At 43.2% G+C, this 19,515-nt stretch overlaps 1 non-coding gene across 1 annotated transcript; it reads right to left on the reverse strand.

The window, feature by feature from the left end:
- Positions 1-19,191: 19,191 nt before the first annotated feature.
- On the reverse strand, positions 19,192-19,298 carry LOC131219812 (small nucleolar RNA R71). Its single transcript, XR_009158455.1, has one exon. It is a non-coding gene; the product is annotated as a small nucleolar RNA R71 (small nucleolar RNA).
- Between the last annotated feature and the right edge of the window lie 217 nt (positions 19,299-19,515).

Consider the following 19,515-nt stretch of genomic DNA (forward strand, 5'->3'; position numbering starts at 1 on the left):
GATATATGTGTTATCCACATCGTCCATTATCAAGACGGTGGAGACCACCTTGATGTACATGATCCGTCCACCCTTGGGACCCACCCTGCACGCTTTACACGTGTGGGGTGTGGGCCCTACCACGATGGATGTGTTGAATCCACACCGTCCAATCCCGTATGATGGAAAGTGGATTGGCTGGAGTACCTCACGCCAATTATATAGCTGTCATGAGTTGTGTTGTGTCAGCAAGTTCTGTGCGTCCCTCCATGATGTATGATCCACACCGTTCATGTGTGGGACCCATCTTAATGTATATATTCTGTATTCACACCGTCCATCTGTACGGTGTGATGTGTGGGCCATACAACTGGACGGTGGACCATAGTGATATATATGTTTCATCAATGCCGTTGATCTATTTTATATCAACGCCGTCCATCTATTTTATATCAACTCCGTCCATCTATTTTATTTCAATGCCATCCATCTGTTTTATAATCCACTCCGTGAATGTGTTTTATACCCACACAATCCACCCATTTTTCATCTGGATTATCTATTTATGTGGGCCCTACCATGGTGTATGTATTTTATCGGCACCGACCAGCTGGGATGGGACCCATCTGAGGTATGTTTTGTATGCATGCCGTTTATGGGCTGTGGTCCACCATGATGTATTTTATCCACACCGTCCAGGGCAGGCAACCCATTGTGATGTATGCGTTGTATATCCATGCTGTCCATCTGGTGGGGTCCATCTGACTCATGCAGGCCCACCTGCTGTATGTACAAGGCCCACCTATTGTACATGAGGCCATGTGTGAGGCCCAATGTGATGTACATGAGGCCAATGGGATGAGGCCCACTTGATGTTTATCGGCCCATTGGTGCAGCCCGTTGATGTGGCCCACTTGATGTTTATCGGCCCATTGGTGCGGCCCTTTGATGCGGCCCACATGATGTGTATGAGGCCCATTGGTGTGGCTCATTGATGCGACGCACTTGATGTTTATGAGGCCCTTGTGTGAGGCCATGAGCCCACTATATATATTTGGCCCTATGAAGGTGACTCCTTGGGAACAATGTTGGTTAAATGTCTTCATGATGACCTTCCCTTAGGCCCTTTGTTAGGCTGATTATCAAGGCCGATTCCAATTGTCGAGGTTGATTTTGATTGTTGAGGACTGATTCTAATTATTGAGGCCGATTCTGATTGTTGTGGCCGATTGTATAGGTCGATTATCGAGGCTGATTATTGGTGCCAGTGGTCGATACCGATTATGAGTATATGATAGCATAACATCATGATACATGCCCATACACATCATCTACATGTTTGATATGAGATGTGATTGACCATTGCATATGTCATTGGGTAGGTTGCTATGAGACTCTCTGATAGGCGAAGATTGTCTCACATGAGCGCATTGTATGCGCAGGATTGATGCATGACTGGATTGTATGACTCATGCATCTTGTATTGTGTGTTATGATTACTATACGCCCTAGCGACATCAGGGCTGTAGCCTCCACAAGCATGTCGTGGATGACCAGATGGGACACTGAAAATCTTTTACTAGCATCGGGCCGCCATAGTGGCCCTGAGTGAAAATTTTTAAACCCACTTGGTACCAAAGGACGCCCCAATGTCGAGACCGAGTGGATACATGAATGCACGAAGGCCGTATACCAGTAGGCCGCATCTCCCACTGTGTCGTGGTCGGTTGGGAGGGGGTGTGGCCTTACCCGTCTGAGGGTAGGGGCATAGCTAGGTTGAGTTTGACTAGCTCGTAAATGGGTCCGCTATCGACGTGTTGGGTAGATATTGGCTGACTACTAGCCAGGCGGATAGTGAGGTCTCTTCCACTTGCATGGTTACACGTCAAGTGGGCGACGATTGCATGTAGAGTATACTAGACCCCAGTGATGATCCCAGAGATATACAATACTAATATGTAGACTTTTTGAGCAGGAGTTGCATATTCATTCATTCACTATCCACTCGGGCTGGTGATGCGCAACTATTTGTTACATGTACCTTCGCAATGGCCAGAATTTTGGTTGGGGTGCGCCAGGAGTCTACCACATTGAGTCTGACTATCCAAATTTAGGTATGTGATTGGTTTGGATAGAAGTCCCTTATGATGGACTCCGTAGCCTGCGATACTACGTACTATCATCCGAACTTCACACTCCAGCTTAGTCATTTCATTCGCATCACATATTGCATTGCATCCTCAGTACATAACATTTGGTTTACTGTGCTTTTGTATTACATAACCTGATTGAGGTTGACAGTATCCGTGGACTCGGTATTTGACATTTGGCTTACTATGTTTACGCATTGCATAGCTGATCTACATTGCTTCCTCAGTATATGATATTGGTTTATTACGTTTTGCATCACATAGCCTGGATATGGCTGATGATATTTATGGACTTACCAGCATGTTTTCGCATTACTCTAATATTGTTCGATTTATGGTTTACCAGTATTTCCACTTATTCTGATATCTATATGCTTGACACGTGCATCGCAAACACTTACACCACCCTCTAAGCTTTCTATAAGCTTATGTATGATAGATGAGTGCAGGTGACGTTAAGTCGCAGCAGCGTTGAGCATGGAGCGTGCAACGGTCTCTTGGAGCTTTGATTTTGATATATGTATTTCCTTTTCAGCATTGTATTCAAATGTTTATATTAGTGGATATGTGATGATGATGTTACCTTTGTGATTTGGGTAAACTTGTGGTTATGCTTCTTATGAGACAAATATACGTTGAAAAATCCTCCTTGTAGGATCCCAGGATCAGAATCTGGTGTATGGGTGCCGGGAGCTGAGAATGGAGTACTACGGAGGCTGTCGGTACCGGATTTGGCGATCGAAAATTTTGTGAGTCCGGTTTCCGAGTTTAGGGCATGACAAAGTATATCTTTTAAATAACAATATTATGTATGCTCCATGTTTTAATGTTATGTACACCCTATATTCCCTTATTAGTATGCACTTATAAGTATATTATTATTTCAGAAAGTTTTTCATATTTTATTTTTATTAGTAAATTCATGGAATTAACTCTTTGTCAAATACTGATAAAAAGGTAGAGAAAGATCAAGTCCCACAGAACGAACTTAAGGTTTGACAACCCTAGGTGCAGGGCTGCGATGCATAATAACTCGGTGAGACCGAGGTCGAATCATTAGGGAATGGGGAACGAAATTTAGAACTCTTCTAAATGTAACAATTTGTTTGGGTTTTTAATTTGGTGAGGTAAAAGGGTTTTAAAAAAATATCAAAAAATTGAATCCACTTATAGTAATCACAATATCTTATTTATTGATTCAACTTTTGTAACTCAATTAGAATTGAAGTCATATCTTATCCAATTGGAAAATAATTATATTAAGTCAATCATCAACACCAATAAGAATATGAATTCAATTAAATGATTCTCTCATAAACACTCGGACATCAATAAAAAGGAATCAAGAGCGTCTAAAGCACCCTTAAGTGACAAATCATCAATAAATTATACAGATTGATTTATTCTCTAATTCAGGCTAAGCAATTGTTAAATCGAAGCAATCATGTAAATGTAATTCACAACAAATTCAGAAATCAACAACTTAAAGACTTTAAAATAAAATCTAAATCAACTCAATCTACTATCATCAGTCAAATCCATTGTTTGTTGAATTCAAAAAACTAAATAATGTAATTAACTACAAGTTTCATCCCTTAGCTTTAGTTAAGAGATTAGCCTAACATAGCTAACATCCTATAATAAAACAAAAGAAAAACATAACAGACAAGCTAGGATCGAAGGATTGAAGAAGAAGGACAGCCACACGGAAGCTCTTCCACCCCTTAGTCTCTCTCCCAAGCCCCAGAAGATTATTAGGAATATCCTAAATACCCCTTTAAATAGATTAGGAACTCCATCTTTCACACCAACTTGAAAATTTCACAAACCGACTTTGATTTATGTCGTTACTCGCATCGTTGATAGAAGCTTTGATGGCATCGGGCTCTCATCGAACACAAGTCGATGACATTGATGATATCCTCAAGGGATCAAGTAGGAACACAAGAATTGTCCAGTAATGGTTTTTTAAAATTCGAAAGTTAGTCGATGACATTAAGCTCCTTCGATAGCATCAAGTAGTGAGTCCAATGACATCGAGTAGTGAGTCTAACAACTTTTTTGGAAGATCACAAAATTCCTCAATATGTGCTCGAGGGATCGAACTCCCTGAAATTCACACGTGATGTAATGGGATTACCACGATTGTGCTACGCAAGATATACAGGGTACAGAATTAATGCCATTTCCTAGAGTAGGGGTGGGGTGATTAAGACTAATTAAAATTTGTGTCTTTTAAACCCAATTGCCTACTTAAGATAATATACAAATTAATCTAAGCAAGACAATTAACTCTAATGCTTCTAAGCCAATAGAGGGTTCGATCACATAGACTACAAATGATATGCCAATTAAGCTAGCCTATGATAGTATACACATATGTGTGGGATGTGCTAACTATTAATTTCTAGCATTTATCTAATCATGCATATATATAATTAAACATTCAATCACATGTGTAAGGCCGTTCCTAGCCCGTACCGTTCTGTAGGCTTCCGCAGTCCTCCCGGTCGAATTACGGCGACTCACATTTTGTTATCGGGGTTTGCGCGCAACCCTGAGTCATATCCCGTTATTCAGAGTTGGCTTGACCCGAGACTTATACTCGTGCAACCGTGCCATCGCCGCGGTTCCAATGCTCCATCTCGCGCACCAAGGCGATATCCAGGTAAGGAGATGTGGGCCCGCGTTCAGTTCGAGAAAAATACCACACGTTACAATTTCGAGAGAATCTCTATGAAATGTCACATCAATCCATCAATCAGTCAAAGTACTCCCATCACCTCACACTCCATCCCCAAGTACAACTACCCCTCTCCTAAAGTCAACACTCTCTTACAACCAAGTACACCTACATATCACTTACCATCCCCCTCTCCCATCACTCCTCTCCCATCATCTCTCTCTCTCTCTCTCTCTATCTCTCTCATTTTTAAAACTCCACCTCTCCAAGCAACACACGTCCATGGCTCTCCATGGGAGGAGCTTTGTGTGGCCCACTCCTTACCATCTAATCCAATCCTTCAAAGCCGATCTCAATCGTTGAAAAACACCCATTCGAGCTCTAGATCGCATTGGCAGATGAAGGAAGAGGAGATCTTAGGTGGGTGATTTCATTTCTTTGATTTGTGATTTAAGGGCCCACATATGTGGAACCCATCTATATGTATGATTTGTATGAGGGGCCCATAGTGGTGGGGTCCCTCCGCTACTCCCTCTGCTCTCTCTCTCTCTCTATATCCCTTTTGGAGTGTGGCCCACCATGATGAATGTATTTTATCCACGCCGCTATCCATCCGAGGCTCACGTTGCTGCCCATTTTCGAGTGGGCCTGATCGTGATGTATTTGTCTCATTCACACCATTTACACGATGCTGTGGGCCCCTGATATATGCAGCCCATACATGTGGGGCCCACGTGATGTGTGAGATTCATCCCAGCCGTCCGTCCAACAAGCTGGGACAGTGGACTCCACTGCCAGTAAAGTCAGCAAGTTCTGACCCATCATGAGGTGTATGTTATATTCAAACCGTCCACCAATCTGGAGCCATGGTCCACCCCACACGTGTGGTACGTGTGGGGGCGGGACCCATCTTGATGCATGTATTCTGTGGACGAACGGTGCTGATGGATGCACCATGATATTTTATCCAGGCCTTGGACGGCTTGGACGTTGTGCTGCTATTTCAAAAAAAAAAAAGTAAGTATATGATATTATATGATATATATGTATATGGTATAAGTGTAACATATATATATCTGGTGGGCCCTACGTGGGACCCACCTGCTTGTGAAATGGATTAGCTGGTGTCAGCGCACCGTCCAGATGGTTGGATGGTGGGCATGCTGTTGCATGTGTTTTATCACCATGTCGTCCATCCAGACCATCAGGCCCTGGACGGTCCAGGTGGACCACACGTGTGATGTATGTATCGTATTGCCGTGCCATGCATCCCGGACCATCAGGCCCCAAACGGTCCAGATGGCCACACGCATGAGGTGTGTTTTTTCTCCACACCGTCTATTCGTGGACCCCCACACCGTCCATTTGTTCGGACAGCATCTGGACGATGCTGTGGGACCCACCTTGATAGTGTGTTTGATCCAGCCATCCACCTGGTATGGACGGTGATGGGTGGGGTCCTCTTGATATATGTATTCTATACAAGCCGTCCATCCATCTTAGGACGTGGGGCACGCCACGATGTATGTGTCCTCCACGCCATCCATCTGTTTATCCAAGCTGTCCAGCTGTGTGGACGTGGACCCAATGTAAGCTATGTGATTTATCTGTACCTTACACGGTGCTGTGGGGCCCTGTATTGACGTATGTGTTTTGATCCACACCGTCCAATGTTTGGACAGTGTTGGACAGGTTGGATGGCATTGTGGACACCAGTCATGATGTATATTTTGATTCACACCGTCCAGAATGTCTGGACGGTGCTGTGGACCCACACTCAATGAATGTATTATATATTTACACCGTCCAGTGGTCTGGACAGTGGCAACCACCTTAATGTATTTATTGTATCTACATCGTCCATCCCTGAACACGGTTCTGTGGGACCCCACCATGTGGTATGCATTTCATCCACACCGTCCACATATCTGGACGGTGCGGGACAGTGTTTGGTTGGTGTTGTCCACTAGTTGGATGGTGCAGATTTACATAGACAATGTTTGGATGGTGCTGATTTTCATGGGAAATGTTTGGACAGTGCTAATCATCATTAGTGGGCCATGTGCCCCATGGAATGATAGTGCACAGTGATACACATGTTGCACCTGTAACTGTTGAAATGATTTTAGATGTAATCCAAGCTCCCACTTGAGACCCACTTTGATATACATATGGCCCACTTGTGAGGCCCACCTTGATGTATATTGTAGCTCATCTATGAGGCCCGTTAGTGCGGCCCAGTGATACGGCTCACTTAATGTATATGAGGCCTGTTGGTGCGGCCCATTGATATGGCTCACTTAATGTACATGAGGCCCGTTGGTGCGGCCCATTGATACGGCTCACTTGATGTATATGAGGCCCGTTGGTGCGGCCCATTGATACGGCTCACTTGATGTACATGAGGCCCATTGGTGCGGCCCATTGATACGGCTCACTTGATGTATATGAGGCCCGTTGGTGCGGCCCATTGATACGACTCACTTAATGTACATGAGGCACGTTGGTGCGGCCCACTGATATGGCCCATGGTAAGTATAAGGCCCTTGTATGAGGCCATGGGCCCACGATACGTTTAGCTCTATGTGGGCCACTCCTTGGGAGCAATGTTGGTTGAATGTCCACATTGATGGGCAATGATGGTTAGATGTCCTCATTGTGACCTTCCCTTAGGCCTTGTTAAGACCATTCTTACTGATTTACTGATTCCGATTGTCGTGACCGATTTGCCCACTCTGATTATCGATTGATCCGATTCTCGTGACCGATTTGCCGATTCTGATTATCGATCGATCCGATTGTCGTGACTGATTTGTTGACTCTGATTATTGATCGATCTGATTCTCGTGACCGATTTGCTGATTCTGATTATCGATCGATCCGATTGTCATGACCGATTTGCCGACTTTGATTATTGATCGATCCGATTCTCGTGACCGATTTGCCGACTTTGATTATCGATCGATCCGATTCTCGTGACCGATTTGCCAATTCTGATTATCAATCGATCCGATTCTTGTGACCGATTTGTCGACTCTGATTATCAATCGATCCGATTCTCGTGACCGATTTGCCGATTCTGATTATCGGTTAATTCCGATTGTTATGGCTGATTGCCGATTCCGATCATCGAGGCCGATTATTGATCGATTCCGATTGTTATGGCTGATTATCGAGGTCAATCATAGAGGCTGATTTCGACCGTCGATTGCTACTATTGATGCCCATTCTGATGAGCATTCGGCCTCGACTTGATGCATTTGAGGCCTATGTAATGTATGTGTGGTATATGTGATGAGGCCCATTGTAATGCATTTGAGGGCTAGGCGATGGAGCCCATTGTGATGTATGTTAGGCTCATGTGAAATGCCCATTATGATGAGTATTAAGCTCTTAAGTGAGGCCTATGATGTTGTATATTTGGCCCTTGTGTAAGGCCATGAGTCCACTATTTGGACTCTATGTGGGCCATTCCTTGGAGGTAATGTTGGTTAAATGTCCACATTGTCGAGGTCGATTTTCGGTGTCAACATTGATACCGATTATGAGTATATGACAGCATAGCATCATGACACATGCCCATACGCATCATCTGCATGTTTGTTATGAGATGTGATTGACCATTGCATATGTCATTGGGCAGGTTGTTATGAGACTCCCTGATAGGCAGAGATTGTCTCACCTGAGCGCACAGTATGCGCAAGATTGATTCATGATTGGTCTGTGTGACTTATGCATCTTGCATTTATTTCACATGACCACCATACGCCCTAGCGACATCAGGGCTGTAGCTTCCATAGGTATCTCATGGATGGCTAGATGGGACACCAAAAATCTGTTCTACATGGGGTGCTATAAATATCCCTGGGTAAAAGTCCCTAAACCCTCTTGGTTCCAGATGTTGCTCCAACGTTTAGGCCGAGTGGATACATGAGCGCATGAGGGTCGTATATCGTTAGGCCACATATCCCACTGTGTCGTAGTCGGTTGGAAGGGGGTACGGCCTTACATGCCCGAGAGAAGGGGGCAATGCTAGGCTGAGTCTGACCAGATCATGGAATGGGTCCGCTATAGATGAGCCGGGCCCGATATTGACAGGCAGATAGTGAGGTCTCTTCCACTCACCTTGTTACGCATGATGGGGCGGTAACCTGGTTTGGAGTGTAATAGACCCCGATGATTTTTCAAAGAGAAACCGTAGTGATATGTGGACTTATTGAGCAGGAATTGCATATTCATTCATTCACTATCCACTCGGGTTGGTGGTACGTAACTATTTGTTACGTGTACCTTCGCATGATCAGGATTTCGGTTGGGCGCGTGACTAACCTGAGATTAGGAGTCTACTACATTAAGTCTGGCTATCTAAATTTAGGTATGGGACTGGTTTGGATAGAAGCCCCTTGTGATGGACCCCATAGCCTGTGATACTACGTACTATCATCCCGACTTCACTCCAGCTTAGTCATTTCATTCGCATCGCATATTGCATTGTATCATCAGCATCTGATATTTGGTTTATTGTCTCCGCATTGCATAACTGATCTACATTCCTTTATCAGTACATGATATTGTTTTTATTATAGCATTGCATCATTTGGATAAGGCTAATGGTATTTATGGGCCTATCAGCATGTTTTCGCATTTCTCTGATATTGTATGATTTATGAGTTTGTCAGTATTTTCGCATACTCTGATTATTCTAATATTGCTTACTTGGCACTTACACACACTTTCACCACCCTCTAAGCTTTCTATAAGCTTATGCATGATAGATGCGTGCAGGTAGCGTTAGGTTGCAGCAGTGTTGAGCTTGGAGCATGCAGTGGTCTTCTGGAGCTCTAATTTTTTTTATATGTATTTCCCTTTCAGCGTTGTATTCAAATGATTATATTAGTGGATATGTGATGTTGACGTTGCCTTTATGATTTGGGTATACTTGTGATTATGCTTATTACGAGTTAAAGGTACATTAAAAAAAAATTTCCTCCTTGTAGGATCCCAGGATCGGAAATCTGGCGTGTGAACGCTAAAAGCCGAGAATGGGGTACTATGGAGGCTGTCGGCACCAGATTCGGTGATCGAGATTCCTATGAATCTGATTTCCAAGTTTGGGGCGTGACAGAAGTTGGTATCAGAGTATAACTTGGGAATACCTGAAGATAACATCATATATCTGCTAATAGCTACCCTTCACTCTATGATTGTTGAGAACTTAGAATGATTAGGTCACCGAGTTTGAATAACTTAGAAATTTTCTGACATAGCTCCCTACCATTGATATTGTAAGGCTTCATATTATTTCAATTTTGATTGTTTCTAATCCAGGATCCGAGGTTTAGTAGGGTCATCATAGTGTTGATGAGGTGTTTTGTGAGCAGGAGGCTGAGGTTCATCGGCATTATCCCCATCCCTTTAGTGTGTGATTATGATGGTATGGAGTGTTCTGATAGGATTTTCCTCTCTTGGTGAGCTCTGTAGTGGTTGTATTATAATTTAAATTTTAAGGACGAAATTTTTATTAGGAGGGGAGAGTTGTAAGGCACGTTCCTAGCCTGTATCGTTCTATAGGCTTCCACAGTCCTCCCGGTCGAATTACGGTGACTCGCATTTTGTTATCGGGGTTTGCGCACAACCCTGAATCATATCCCGTTATTCAGAGTTGGCTTGACCCGAGACTTGTACCCGTGCGACCACGCCGTCGCCGCGGTTGCGATGCTACGTCTCGCTCGCCGAGGCGATATCTAGGCAAGGAGATGTGGGCCCACGTTCAGTTTGACAAAAATACCGCAAGTTACAATTTTGAGGGAATTTCTACTAAATGTCACATCAATCCATCAATCAGTCAAAGTACTCCCATCACCTCACACCCCATCCCCAAGTACAACTACCCCTCTCCTAAAGTCAACACTCTCTTACAACCAAGTACACCTACCTATCACTCACCATCCTCCTCTCCCATCATCTCTCTCTCTCATCTCTCTCTCATTTTCAAAACTCCACCTCTCCAAGCAACCTACGTCCATGGCTCTCCATGGGAGGAGCTTTGTGTGGCCCACTTCCTACCATCTAATCCAATCCTTCAAAGCCGATCTCAACCGTTGAATCACACCCATTCGAGCTCTAGATCGCATTGGCGGAAGAAGGAAGAGGAGATCTTAGGTGGGTGATTTCATTTATTTGATTTGTGATTTGAGGGCCCACATATGTGGAACCCATCTATATGTATGATTTGTATGAGGGGCCCATAGTGGCGGGGTCCCTCCGCTACTCCCTCCGCTCTCTCTCTCTATATCCCTTTTGGTGTGTGGCCCACCATGATGAATTTATTTTATCCATGCCGCTGTCCATCCGAAGCTTACGTTGCTGCCCATTTTCGGGTGGGCCTGATCGTGATGTATTTGTCTCATCCACACCATTTACACGGTGCTGTGGGCCCCTGATATATGCAGCCCTTACATTTGGGGCCCACGTGATGTGTGAGATCCATCCCAGCCGACCGTCCAACAATCTGGGACAGTGGACTCCACTGCCAATAAAGTCAGCAAGTTCTGACCCATCACGAGGTGTATGTTATATTCAAACTGTCCACCCATTTGGAGCCATAGCCCACCCCACACGTGTGGTACTTATGGGGGCGGGACCCATCTTGATGCATGTATTCTGTGGACGGATGGTGCTGATGGACGCACCATGATATTTTATCCAGGCCTTGGATGGCCTGGACGTTGCTGCTGCTATTTCAAAAAATAAAATAAAATAAAGTAAGTATATGATATTATATGATATATATGTATATGGTATAAGTGTAACATATATATATATATCTAGTGGGCCCCACGTGGGACCCACCTGCTTGTGAAATGGATTAGCTGGTGTCAGTGCACCGTCCAGATGGTTGGACGGTGGGCATGTTGCTGAATGTGTTTTATCACCATGCTATCCATCCAGACCATCAGGCCCTGGACGGTCCCGGTGGACCACACGTGTGATGTATGTATTGTATTGCCGTGCCATCCATCCAGGACCGTCAGGCCCTGGACGGTCCAGATGGCCACACGCATGAGGTGTGTTTTTTCTCCACACCATCTATCCGTGGACCCCCACACCGTCCAGCTGTTCTGACAGCATCTGGACGTTGTTGTGGGACCCACCTTGATAGTGTGTTTGATCCAGCCGTTCACCTGGTATGGACGGTGATGGGTGGGGTCCTCTTGATATATGTATTCTATACAAGCCGTCCATCCATCTTAGGACATGGGGCACACCACGATGTATGTGTCCTCCACACTGTCCATCTGTTTATCCAAGCTGTCCAGCTGTGTGGATGTGGACCCAATGTAAGCTATGTGATTTATCTGTACCTTACACGGTGCTATGGGGCCTTGTATTAACGTATGTGTTTTGATCCACACCATCCAATGTTTGGACAGTGTTGGACAGGTTGGATGGCATTATGGACACCAGCCATGATGTATATTTTGATTCACACCGTCCAGAATTTCTGGACGGTGCTGTGGACCCACACTCAATGAATGTATTGTATATCTACACCGTCCAGTGGTCTAGATGGTGGCGACCACCTTAATGTATTTATTGTATCTACATTGTCCATCCCTGAACACGGTTCTGTGGGACCCCACCATGTGGTATGCGTTTCATTCACACCGTCCACATATCTGGACGGTGCGGGACAGTGTTTGGTTGGTGTTGTCCATTAGTTGGATGGTGCAGATTTACATCGATAATGTTTGGATGGTGCTGATTTTCATGGGAAATGTTTGGACAGTGCTAATCATCATTAGTGGGCCATGTGCCCCATGGAATGATAGTGCACAGTGATACACATGTTGCACCTGTAACTGTTGAAATGATTTTAGATGTAATCCAAGCTCCCACTTGAGACCCACTTTGATATACATATGGCCCACCTGTGAGGCCCACCTTGATGTATATTGTAGCTCATCTATGAGGCCCGTTAGTGCGGCCCATTGATACGGCTCACTTAATGTATATGAGGCTCGTTGGTGCGGCCCATTGATACGGCTCACTTGATGTACATGAGGCCCGTTGGTGCGGCCCATTAATACGGCTCACTTGATGTATATGAGGCCCGTTGGTGCGGCCCATTGATACGGCTCACTTGATGTACATGAGGCCCGTTGGTACGGCCCATTGATACGGCTCACTTGATGTATTTGAGGCCCGTTGGTGCGGCCCATTGATACGACTCACTTGATGTACATGAAGCTCGTTGGTGTGGCCCACTGATACGGCCCATAGTAATTGTATAAGGCCCTTGTATGAGGCCATGGGCCCATGATACATTTGGCTCTATGTGGGCCACTCCTTGGGAGCAATGTTGGTTGAATGTCCACATTGATGGGCAATGATGGTTAGATGTCCTCATTGTGACCTTCCCTTAGGCCTTGTTAAGACCATTCTCACTAATTTGCCGATTCCGATTGTCGTGACCAATTTGTCGACTCTGATTATCGATCGATCCGATTCTCGTGACCGATTTGCCGATTCTGATTATCGATCGATCCGATTGTCGTGACTGATTGCCGACTCTGATTATCGATCGATCCGATTCTCGTGATCGATTTGCCGACTCTGATTATTAATCGATCCGATTCTCGTGACCGATTTGCCGACTCTGATTATCGATCGATCCGATTCTCGTGACCGATTTGCCAATTCTGATTATCGATCGATCCGATTCTTGTGACCGATTTGCCGACTCTGATTATCGATCGATCCAATTCTCATGACCGATTTGCCGACTCTGATTATCGATCGATCCAATTCTCATGACCGATTTGCCGATTCTGATTATCGATTAATTCTGATTGTTATGGCCGATTGCCGATTCCGATCATCGAGGCCGATTATTGATCGATTCCGATTGTTATGGCCGATTATCGAGGTCAATCATCAAGGCTGATTCCGACTGCTGATTCCTACTATTGAGGCCTATTCTGATGAGCATTCGGCCTCGGCTTGATGCATTTGAGGCCTATGTATGTATGTGAGGTCTATGTGATAAGGCCCATTGTGATGCATTTGAGGGCTAGGTGATGGAGCCCATTGTGATGTATGTTAGGCCCATGTGAAAGGCCCATTATGATGAGTATTAAGCTCTTAAGTGAGGCCTATGATGTTGTATATGGCCCTTGTGTGAGGTCATGAGTCCACTATACGTTAGACTCTATGTGGGCCATTCCTTGGAGGTAATGTTGGTTAAATGTCCACATTGTTGAGGTCGATTGTCGATGTCGACATTGATACCGATTATGAGTATGTGACTGCATAGCATCATGACACATGCCCATACGTATCATCTGCATGTTTGTTATGAGATGTGATTGACCATTGCATATGTCATTGGGTAGGTTGTTATGAGACTCCCTGATAGGCAGAGATTGTCTCACCTGAGCGCACGGTATGCCCAGGATTGATGCATGATTGGACTGTGTGACTTATGCATCTTGCATTTATTTCACATGACCACTGTACGCCCTAGCGACATCAGGGTTGTAGCCTCCATAGGTCTCTCGTGGATGGCTAGATGGGACACCGAAAATCTGTTCTACATGAGGTGCTAAAGATATCCTTGGGTGAAAGTCCCTAAACCCTCTTGGTTCCAGAGGTTGTTTCAACGTTTAGACCGAGTGGATACATGAGCGCATGAGGGCCGTATACCGTTAGGCCGCGTTCCCACTATGTCGTGGTCGGTTGGAAGGGGGTACGGCCTTACCTTCCCGAGAGGAGGGGGCAATGCTAGGCTGAGTCTGACCAGCTGGTGGAATGGGTCCGCTATCGATGAGCCGGGCCCGATATTGGCAGGCAGATAGTGAGGTCTCTTTCACTCACCTTGTTGCTCACGATGGGGCGGCAATCTGGTTTGGAGTGTAATAGACCCCGGTGATTTTTCAGAGAGAAACCGTACTGATATGTGGACTTATTGAGCAGGAATTGCATATTCATTCATTCACTATCCACTTGGGTTGGTGGTGTGTAACTATTTGTTATGTGTACCTTCGCATGACCAGGATTTCGGTTGGACACGCGACTAACCTGAGATCAGGAGTCTACTACATTGAGTCTGGCTATCCAAATTTAGGTATGGGATTGGTTTGGATAGAAGCCCCTTGTGATGGACCCCATAGCCTGCGATACTATGTACTATCATCCCGACTTCACTCTAGCTTAGTCATTTCATTCGCATCGCATATTGCATTGCATCATCAGCATCTGATATTTGGTTTATTGTCTCCGCATTGCATAACTGATCTACATTCCTTCATCAGTACATGATATTATTTTTATTATATTGTTGCATTACATCATTTGGATAAGGCCGATGGTATTTATGGGCCTATCAGCATGTTTTCGCATTTCTGTGATATTGTATGATTTGTGGGTTTGTCAGTATTTCCGTTTACTCTGATTATTCGAATATTGCTTACTTGGCACTTACACACACTTTCACTACCCTCTAAGCTTTCTATAAGCTTATGCACGATAGATGTGTGGAGGTAGCGTTAGGTTGCAGCAGTGTTGAGCTTAGAGTGTGCAGTGGTCTTCTGGAGCTCTGATTTTTTATATATATATTTCCCTTTCAGCGTTGTATTCAAATGATTATATTAGTGGATATGTGATGATGATGTTGCCTTTATGATTTGGGTATACTTGTGATTATGCTTATTACGAGTTAAAGGTACATTAAAAAAAATTTCTCCTTGTAGGATCCCAGGATCGAAAATCTGGCGTATGAATGTTAGAAGCCGAGATGAGGTACTATGGAGGTTGTCGGCACCAGATTCGACGATCGGGATTCCTGTGAATCCGATTTCTAAGTTTGGGACGTGACAACATGAGTATAATTAAGCAAGTACTCATATAAAAATCTCAAACATAAGCATGTATTGTGATTCAGTTTCCCTACTCTACTCCCAGCAGATGTACTCAACTAATGAGTGTATTAGATTTCATTATTAAAGGTTTTAAATCAGGTTCATCTCTAACCTTTACAATCATACACAAGGACCAGCTCCCACAAGAGACTTTTTGTAGTGTTCTATAAGCTTACCACGAACCTCGGTCCTACACAAGAACCTACTAATGTACACTCCCGCCGGAGGCTCCCACAAGAGACTTTAGTTAATTTTTTGTCGGCTAATCAATAACCTCGGTCTTAATCCAAGGACTTACATTTGTTCCCATTAAAAGACTATACATGAGTCATGGTCCTATACAAGAACCTAGTCGAGTTTGGCAATCTAAACTCTACACTCAATCTACATAAGGAAGGAGTGTACCAAGACTCTTACACTTGACAACTTAGCTGTCAAATTGAGCCTTTTTTTATAATGGGTTGCTTGATCAATGCTCTCCCGTACTTCAAATAGCTCTCTTTTGCTCCCCCGATCATGATGTTGATGCTTTGCGAATGTTTTAGCTCCAAGATCAAATACCTTGCATGTAGTACTCATTTGAGGTGACCAAGGTGATATGAGGTTGGTTGAATCTTGTACAATTAATGGGAAGTTGTAATTTATGGGGGATTCACCTAAATGGATCTTCCAGAGGATTTAGATAATGGCATGCCTATAGATTTTGAGTCTAATTTATATAAATTGGTAGAGTTCAAGCTCATCTTTAAAGAGGAGATTGAAATCCTCATTATAGTGTTAATCTCAAGGAAGATGACTTAGAACTCATTTATTTAGAGGCTTGAGATGGGGGATATGATTATAGAATCACCTAACCTTCTATTGCACCAACAACCATCAAAATTCTCGAGCATTAAATGCCCTTTATAAGGAGTTTGAGCTTCATTGGTAAAAAAAGGGGGGCAAATAATGGCTCTTTCGATGGCTTCGAGTAGGGCTTCGATGCCGTCAAAGAAATCGGATTTTTAGCTAAATTGTTGCTAGACAATTTACACACTACTACCTGATGCCATAGAGGTCTTCTATTGAGGGTCAAATATTACATATTATCCCCCATTTATTACTTGGTTTTAAGAATTTAATGTTCTATTTTAATTATGTTTGTGTTGCAAGGTGAATTTAAGAGCTTGGATTGAAAAGGATGCTAAAAGCATGGATTTAATGTTCAAGAATCACCAAAGCAAAGGTTGGAACTTAGAAGACCAAAAATGAAGAATTCACATGTCAAAGATCCAAAAAAACTAAGTGAGGAATGAAGAGAATTGAAGACTTAAAGTGAAGGAACCATAAAAATCTACATCCTTCGACTAGTTTAAGCCCATCTTCGACCAGTCGAAGGGTCCTGCTCGACCAGTCGAAGATTCCTTGACTCGAACTCCAGTGAAAAAATCCTCTAGATTCCCATCATCGTCGACCACTTAAGGAAAACCCTCAACTAGTCGAAGGTGCCCTCGACTAGTCAATGGTTTTCATCGACTCGTCTAAGGTTATGCGGACATCACATAGACTGCATAAATTTGAGGCGGTTTCCAGAATTTTTCAACTCGGTGTGAAAGTTTGAGTTGTAAAACTATAAATAGGGGTCCCTAGGATGTTCCTAAGCATCTTCTAGGGTTTGAGGAGTGGAGCAAAAGTGTGAAGAAACCGTCACCAAGAGTTTTTCTTCATTTTTCTTAGTTGTTTTTATGCTTTTCTTAAGAGATTTTAGTTTAATCATGTCTATGGTTGGCTAAACCTCTTACCTAAGGCTAAGAGGTGAAGCTTGTAACATGATGGGATATTTTCTATTACTTTGATTCATGTTTAACTTGAACTATCTTTAATTGTAGTTTGATATTTAAAAAATACTTTCAGTTTTTAACGGTTTGTTGTGACTCAAATTACGATGGATCTACGATAGCTTTGAGTATGTTCTTTTCAGGTATTGAGATTGTGAGATTAGAAAATCCTATTGTTCACCATCGTCCCTTAGGCATGGTTAGGTGACGGAATCCTTTATAATCTTCATGATTCTCTTATGTTTGGTTACGGGATTGATATATCCTATTATGAGCCATTGTCTCCTGGGCATGGTTTTGTGATGGAATCACTTCCAGTTCTCACACCTCTCGTCCATTGAGAATTAGGTTAAAGGAAGTTCAGATTTGGTTTTACTAAGATATCTTCCAATTGGATAAGATGTGTCTTATTCCATTTGCGACCTTAAAACAAGCATAGATCTCCCTGTTCTTTATAAGTGGATCCTTGGAAACCCTAGTTACCACCTTTGAATTTGTTAGTTTTAAACACTTTAATCACAATTACTCTCTCAATTAATTCAGATCTAGATTCACATCTTCTTCTAGTTCTAGTTTTAGTTATAGTTACTTTCAGAATATACACGAAATTAGTCCCTGTGGATTTGACCTCAGTCTCACTGAGATTATTACTACATCGCGACCCTACACTTGAGGTTGTGAACAAGTTTTTAGGCCGGGGACTAACAGTTGCATTTTTCTGAGATTAACTAGTTTTAGAATTAGGTTAAGATTAAGGTTTTCTACTTTCTATTTTTAGGTTAGGTTTTTTCCAAATTATTTTAGAAACTAAGTTAGTTTCCTATTCCTAGGTTTAGAAACTTTCCTAAGTTGTTTTTAGAAACTAACTCATCTTTCTATTTCTGGTTTTAGAAACTTTCTAATTTTAGAATTTTTGTTTTTAGAAACTGATTTCTTTTGTTTTGTTTTGTAGGATCTTAAATTAGGAACTTCTAATTTAGTAAATTCTTTCTAATTCTCTTCCTTTCTTTTTCCAGAATTCTTATTCCCTCTTTCTGTTTTTAGGTTTAGGTTAGAATCTGAAATTGAGGGTTGAGAGTATTTCATGCCCAAGTGGGTCCGTGACAACACTCGACGTCTTTTGAGTGAAGGAGGATTAATCGAGGGGTTATCTATCCATCATAGGGTTAGACACCACTTGAAATCCTTAGAGTTAATTGAGGTTATGGCTGCAAATCATCTAGTGAATCAGTCGTAACCTCGAGTTGCGAAAGTTCAGGATGAGAATGAGGTGCACCTTGCATCCTCGCCTCGTACTTTGTGAGACTATTTACAACCAGCGGGGGTGAGTACACCCTCTTGCATGGTTTTTCCAGAAAATATGGGACACATGGAAACCGAGCCAGGGGTGATCCAACTGCTTCCAAATTTTCATGGGTTTGAATCTGAAAATCCGTACATACACTTGAAAGAGTTTGATGAGATCATAGCCACTATATTTTCCTAATGAGCTTGATGACATGGTTAGGCTGAAACTCTTTCCCTTTTCTTTGAAAGAGAAAGCTAAAACGTGGTTGCATTCACTACATCCCCGATCTATTGGCACATGGAATGACATGATAAGGGAGTTCAAAAAGAGAATTTTTTCACATCATAAAATGAACACCCTCGGAAAGTCAATCATGAACTTCACCCAAAAGGAGGATGAAACATTCTTCCATTGTTGGGAGTAGTTCAAGGATCTTGTCAGTTCATGCCCACAACATGGTTTTGAAATGTGGTGCATTACACCTATTTTCTATGATGGACTGACATCTTCCATGTGCCAATTGGTCGAGATAATGTGCAATGGGGAATTCATGAATAAAAATGTCGATGATGTGTGAGACTACTTGGACAGACTTGTTGTAATCGCACAATCATGGGACACCTCCCAAAAATCAAGCACCACTTCTAGGCCCACTCAATCAAAGGAGAAAGGCGGATTA

Source organism: Magnolia sinica, chromosome 11 (genome assembly GCF_029962835.1).
Source record: "Magnolia sinica isolate HGM2019 chromosome 11, MsV1, whole genome shotgun sequence".
In the NCBI taxonomy this organism is placed as follows: Eukaryota; Viridiplantae; Streptophyta; class Magnoliopsida; order Magnoliales; family Magnoliaceae; genus Magnolia; species Magnolia sinica.